Below are 7,610 nucleotides of genomic sequence, written 5' to 3' on the forward strand. Positions count from 1 at the left end.
ACTGTCATAAGAAGATTTGATTGGAAAATAGTTTTAGGGTTTTATGATGTCCAAGCCCAGCTGGAAGCTTCTATAAAAAGGACATGGAAAACCTGATTTGATACACAAGAAATACATAACAAAATATTGAGAGAGAATAAGCGTTTATGTCTTGTGTGGTCGTGTGACTTGTAAGCCATTCAATTCATCCATAGATGATTGAATTGGTCTGATTTTTGAGTTGTTATTTGTCACTCAAAGCTTTTAAGCATGAGTGTGTGTCTACTTGATTGAAGCTGCTAAGTAAGATCAAGTGTGTGCCTACTTGATTGAAGCTGCTAAGTAAAATAAAGTGTGTGTCTTTGAAGAGTGTCTTCTTTTCATAGTAATTCTTGTTTAATATCACTGGTGTGGTTGAGGGGGAGTGAGTGGGATCTCATACCTAAGAGTTCTTAGGTAGAAGTTATACGGGTAAAGATTAGGTGAAAAAGACTGTAACTTGTGTAGTTTACTGAGAGTCTTTGAACTGACTCTATTTAGTGGATTTCCTTCCTGGCTTGGTAGCCCCCAGACGTAGGTGAGTTGCACCGAACTGGGTTAACAATTGCTTGTGTCTCTTGCATTACCATTCTTTATCTTTATCCTGTTTGTGTTATTCAAATATTAGTGTCGTGACATTACCTTCGACATCTCATATCTGATACCAGAATTTCAATTGGTATAAGAGCAGGCATCCTGCTCTGGTTCTAGGTGAGATCTAGGGACAATACTTTCTGGTACTATGGAGAGAGATGGAGGATCTATTCACAGGCCACCAATTTTGGATGGATCCAACTATGACTATTGGAAACCTCGAATGGTAGATTTCCTAAAATCTCTTGATAATAAGGCTTGGAAGGCTGTGCTAACAGGCTGGGAATATCCAGTAATTACTAAGGAAGGAGAAGCCACAACTGATAAGAAGCCTGAAGAACAATGGTCCAAGGAGGAGGATGATCTAGCCCTTGGAAATTCTAAAGCATTGAATGCCATATTCAATGGAGTAGACAAGAATATCTTCATATTGGTAAACAACTGTGAGGTGGCTAAAGAGGCTTGGGACATTCTCAAAACCACTCATGAAGGCACCTCTAGAGTGAAGATGTCTAGACTACAGCTGCTCACCACCAAGTTTGAAAATTTAAGGATGAAAGAAGATGAAAATATTCATGAATTCCATATGAGTATCCTTGAAATTGCTAATGCCTCAGGAGCCATAGGGGAGAAGATGTTAGATGAAAAATTAGTAAGAAAAATACTCAGGTCACTCCCTAAGAGATTTGCTATGAAGGTGACAGCCATAGAAGAGTCTCAAGACATCTCAAACATGAGAGTTGATGAGCTAATTGGTTCCCTCCAAACATTTGAGATGGGAATGTGTGATGGATCTGAAAAGAAAACCAAAAGCATAGCCTTCATATCAAACACAGAGGAGGAAAATGGTCAGGTGGTTGATGAAGATCTGGCAAATGATGTAGCAATGCTGGGAAGACAGTTCAACAGACTGTTGAAAAAGATGGATGTAAGATCTAAGGCTAATGTCAAGAACATCTCATCTGACATCAGTAAATCCAACAATGCTGGAAGAAGAACAAGGTCAGATGATAAGCCCAAAGAAGGAAAAGGAGTACAGTGCCATGAATGTAATGGGTATGAACACATTAGAACTGAATGTGGAACCTACCTCAAGAAACAGAAGATGAGTCTTACTGCCACTTGGTCTGATGAGAGTGGAACAGAAGAGTCTGCAAATCTGGTGATTGCCTTGACTGGAAGATGGGGTTCTGATGAAGACTCAAGTTATGATGAAGTAACCTTTGAAGAGTTGGCCACTACCTACAGAAAGTTGTGTCACAAAAGTGCAGAGGTGTGTAAATCGGTTGAAAGCTAGAAGAAGGTAATAACTCAACTTGAGAATGAGAAGGTAGAACACTTGGAAACCATCTCCAAATTAAAAACAGAAGCAGTGGTTCTGAATGCCAAGCTAGATGAAAGTCAACAAGTTGAAAGCCAGAAGAAAGTGATAGTAAAACTGGAGAATGAGAAGGCAGAACATGTGGAAACCATCTCCAAGTTAAAAACTGAAGTTGTGTTCTTGAATTCTAAACTGGAAGAGATGACCAAGTATGTAAGAATGTTAAACAATGGATCTGACTCCTTAGACAAGATTCTCCAAACTGGACAAATAACAGGACACAAATCTGGCATTGGGTTTAATGAATCTAAGCCTGAGTGCAGTTACACTGGTGGCAAACCTAAATTCAAACTTAAGTGCAGCCATATTAAAAGCAAACCTGAGATGTCACAACATCAGAAGGGAAGACAGCAGAAAGGGAAACACCAAAGATGGAGATGCCATTACTGTGGAAAATTTGGCCACCTGAAGCCCTTCTGATATAAGCTGTATGGTTATCCTAGCCCTGTTCATCATCAGACTCACTATCAACCTAGACCTAAACATCACAGGCCTGTCAACAAAAAGCAATGGGTTCCCAAGACTAATGTCACAAGTCTAATAGCTCACACTTCCTTTAGAGTTTCAGCCAAAAAAGATTGGTATTTTGACAGTGGGTGCTCCAGACACATGACTGGAAACAAAAACTTGCTAACTGGCCTTCATCCTCATGCCACAAGTTATGTAACCTTTGGTGATGGAGCAAAGGGTAAAATCAAGGGGATTGGTAAGCTTGATTGCCCTGGAGTTCCTGACCTTGATAATGTCCTACTAGTTAAGGGATTAACTGCTAATCTAATAAGCATCAGTCAACTGTGTGACCAAGGTCTAAATGTTAACTTCACTAAAACTGAATGTCTGATTACTAACAAAGAAAGTGAAGTGATCATGAAAGGAGTCAGAACCAAAGACAACTGTTACATGTGGAGTTCTCAAATTGGTTATTCTTCAAAGGGTACCTTAGTCAAATAAGAATGAGAGAAGACATGGCATCAAAGATTGAGCCATCTGCAAGGTATGAAGATGATTATATCTGCTGAAACTATTAGAGGAACTCCCAAATTGAAGATTGATGAAAGAAAAGTCTGTGGGAAATGTCAGACAAGGATGTCACACCAGAAACTCAGACATGACATCACTTCCAAAGGTTTGAAACTCCTCCATATGAATTTAATGGGACCCATGCAGGTGGGAAGCCTTGGTGGAGTGAAGTATGCAGTGGTGGATGACGTCTCTAGATACACTTGGACCAAAAACAAATCTGATGTGGTTGAAATCTTCAAAGATTTTTGTCTGAAACCTCAAGGAGAAAAGCTCATGATGGCTCAAACAGATGTGGATAATATTGGGTTTGGTAGGAGGTCAGATCGGATGGTAGAAACATGTTGCTAGACCAATGCAGTCTGAAGTTGGGAAGAGATTTGTTGGACTTGGGCTACAAGTCAAGCAGATAGAAGAGTCTATTTTTCTATCTCAAAGCAAATGTGCCAAGAACAATGTTAAGAAGATTGGCATGGAGAGTGCAAGGACTCCTTCTCCTACACATTCATAAGTATTCAAAGATGAAAGTGGTGTTTGTGCTATATATCAAGCTGAATACATAACAGCTGGAAGTAGCTATTCTCAACATGGTTGGTTGAAACAACTGTTGACTGAATCCAATGTCACACACGATGTCATGACATTGTACTATGACAACCTAAGTGCCATAACTATTTCCAAAAATCCTATTCAGCACAGCAGGACTAAACACATTGATACTTGTCAACACTTCATTAGAAAATTTGTGGAAGAGAAAATCATAGCACTGAAGCATGAAATATAATTAGCTGACAAATTTACAAAGTCTTGGGATGCTAATCAGGTTGAATATTTAAGAGGAAAATTGGGGATGTGGATTCATGAGAATTTATAGCAATTAAATTGGAGTGGAAAAGGTAATAAAAATATTATCTGCCCACTTAAAAGAAAGTGCCACATTTATGGGCAAAAAGGTTTCTCTCAAAAGTTCAACAAAATGTCACAACATCCCTCACCCTCATGATCAAAGCCCACTCACAAAGCAAGAACTCCCTCCATGGAGTTTCTGGATGAAGATATTTTGGAGGTTATTCCCCTCTCTGTTATTCCAGGCGACGCCCCTGGCCCTTCTTCCACAACTAGAAATAATCAAGGTAACTTTCCTGATAACCCTCCTCCTAAGGATGCCATGCACTATACAGATCGTGTCATTAGGAACCTGATAACTAGGATTCTAAACGAGGGGCATGCAGTCAAGGGTATTTCGACCCCTCAGTCCAGAAGGGACCCCTCACCTGAGGTGGAAACCCAAACTGAGAAAGATGATGACTCATCTAGATCAGAGAAAGACATTGTTTGCGAGGGGCTATGCTCTCTAGGTAAAACCTTGCCTAGTAAGAAACCAGTAGATGTTTCTCATGAAACAGCTGAGAATGTTGTTAATCTGGAGGAAGAGAGTTCAGAAGAAGAAGATGACACCTTGGTCCATCATGTGAAACCAAGTGTTGCAAAGAAACTGAAGACAAGGAAAGGGAAGATTGTGGCTGAGATGTTGATAGCCAAAAAAGGTAAGAAGGTTGCTAGTGTAGGACCCTCCAAATCATGGAGTAAAGTAGAGGTTAAGAAGAGGAAGGTCAGAGGGAGTTCTGACTCTGAAGAGGATGTCGAAGACGATGTCCCAAACATCTCTCCTGCTAAAAGGCAGACTGTTAAGAAGTCTCCAGCCAAGGTTGCAACTGTGCATTTGGACAACATTTCCTTCCATCTGGAAGATGGTGCTGCCAAGTGGAAGTTTGTTATTCAAAGGAGAGTTGCAGTTGAGAGGGAGCTAGGGAGGGAGGCTGTAGAAGTGAAGGAAGTTATATAATTGATTAAGACTGCTGGTCTGATGAAAACTGTTGTTGCTTTTCCCTAATGCTTTAAAGGGTTAGTGAAAGAGTTTGTTGTGAATATCCCAGAGGATATTTCTGACAAGAGTAGCAAGGAATTCTGCAAGGTCTTTGTGAGAGGTAGATGTGTAAGGTTCTCCCCGACCATAATCAATAAGTTCCTAGGGAGAAGAACTAAAGGAGGTGTGGAGTTAGAGGCTACAGACAATGAAGTCTGTAGGACTATTACTGCTGGCCAAGTCAAGGAATGGCCTAGCAAGAAACATCTATCAGCTAGCAAGTTAACTGTTAAATATGCCATCTTGCACAAGATTGGTTCAGCCAACTGGGTGCCAACAAACCACATCTCAACCATCTCTAATGGTCTTGGAAGAATCATCTATGCTATTGGAACCAGGCTTAACTTTGATTTTGGAAGGTTCATGTTTGAACAAATTATTAGACATGCCTCCACTAATGCAATAAAGCTGCCTATTGCCTTTCCATCTATCATTTGTGGAATTATTTTAAGCCAGCAACCTGGCATTCTCAACACAAGTGATATTCCAAGCAGAAGGAAGCCTCCACTTTCCATTCACTACAAGTTATTTGAAGGAAGCCATGTCAATGATGTTGTCATGACATCTGCAAGGAAGGAGCCAACCTCTCAAGGTGGCTTGATTGCTCAACTGAAGGAAACTTGTAAGGAGCTGGATACTGGTATTAGGGTTGCCAAGGCTAGGAAGGAGGCTTTAGAGATTCTCATTAGTAGTTTGGAGCAGGAAGAGATGGATAAGGTTGGTACAGCCAAGGAGTCAGATGTCCATACCTCAAGTGAGAGGTCCAATTCTCAATCCAGTGGCAGTTCTGAATTTGAAGGTGAAGAAGATGATACTTCCTCATACTAAGTTGTGATGGTCCCCCTGTTATGAAGACTGTGTGTGTTGTGTGCTATTATGAAGACTGTTCTGGATGCTGGATGTTTTGTTGTTTTTGTTGAAATGTTTGTAATTTTTGGCAGTCCTTACTGATGCCTTGATGTAATATTTGGGCTCTTTATGAGTTCCATGGATTTCTAATTATCTCAGCTATTGCAACTGTGTATAATTATGGTTTGTATCTCCTAACATTTATGTTTTAACATTTTATATGTTATAACATCTCTTGTGACATTCTCTGCTAGGCTGATTGGCATTTATTTTGTCTAATTGGTCACCTTTGGTCTATTTTGACTAAAAAGGGGGAGAAGTGAATATGTGGAGAGCTGCAGTTAAATATGTGGAGCTGTGTGGAGATATATGTATGTGCTGGTGTAGCTGAACAGATGAACAACTAATGTTGAAGGAGATGTTTGATGTAAGACAGAATGCTGTTCTATTTACAGATATTGGAGGAGATGTCTGATGTGGTGCACAGGTGATGTTGAAGTAGATGTCAGAGGGTGACTCTGATTGTTACATGTGCTGTTATTACAGGTGTTGTTATTGTTAAAGGAGATGTCTGTGTTGTACAAACTTAGGGGGAGAAGAAGTACCCTCATGTGTTGTACAGACTTAGGGGGAGAAGAAGTACCCTCATGTGCATTTGTGTGTTTTACTAGTTGCTATTATAGCTAGTAATTCTGTTTGCTTCTGCTGCTGCTTAAACACTGTTATGCTGTTTAACTGCTGATGTGTTTTTCTTGTGAACAAAATGGCCAGATATATGTTTTAGCCAAAATTTGCCAAAGGGGGAGTTTGTTGGTTCTAAGTGTTGGAAGAAATTTTGGTAAAACAAAGAGTGTTCACAAGATGTTGCATGTGATGTCTTAACATAAGATAACTTGTACCTGCTGGAGGTTTAAAAACATAATTATGCAGGATTGTTTCAGGACGTCATACACGATGTCATGACATATGATATTATGTACCTGCAGGATATTTAAAATGGAATTATGCAGGATTATTCCAGGAAGTCAGACCCGATGTCATGATATCTGTACACAGAACATTCAGTCTGAATGTTATGTGTTATGTGATTGCGCTTTTAATGGAAATCTATGTTTGATTGATGAGTTAATTGCAAATGCAATCAATCAATGATTACAACGTGATTTAACTTATTTTCCAAAGAGATCTAACCAACTGTCATAAGAAGATTTGATTGGAAAATAATTTTAGGGTTTTATGATGTCCAAGCCTAGCCGGAAGCTTCTATAAAAAGGACATGGAAAACCTGATTTTATACACAAGAAATACATAACGAAATATTGAGAGAGAATAAGGGTTTGTGTCTTGTGTGGTCGTGTGACTTGTAAGCCATTCAATTCATCCATAGATGATTGAATTGATCTGATTTTTGAGTTGTTATTTGTCACTCAAAGCTTTTAAGCATGAGTGTGTGTCTACTTGATTGAAGCTTCTAAGTAAGATCAAGTGTGTGTCTACTTGATTGAAGCTGCTAAGTAAAATCAAGTGTGTGTCTTTGAAGAGTGTCTTCTTTTCATAGTAATTCTTGTTTAATATCACTGGTGTGATTGAGGGGGAGTGAGTAGGATCTCATATCTAACAGTTCTTAGGTAGAAGTCATATGGGTAGAGATTAGGTGAAAAAGACTGTAACTTGTGTAGTTTACTGAGAGTCTTTGAACTGATTCTATTTAGTGGATTTTCTTACTGGCTTGGTAGCCCCCAGACGTAGGTGAGTTGCACCAAACTGGGTTAACAATTGCTTGTGTCTCTTGCATTACTATTCTTTATCTTTATCCTGTTT

This window comes from Lathyrus oleraceus, chromosome 5, assembly GCF_024323335.1.
Source record: "Lathyrus oleraceus cultivar Zhongwan6 chromosome 5, CAAS_Psat_ZW6_1.0, whole genome shotgun sequence".
NCBI classification, from domain to species: domain Eukaryota; kingdom Viridiplantae; phylum Streptophyta; class Magnoliopsida; order Fabales; family Fabaceae; genus Lathyrus; species Lathyrus oleraceus.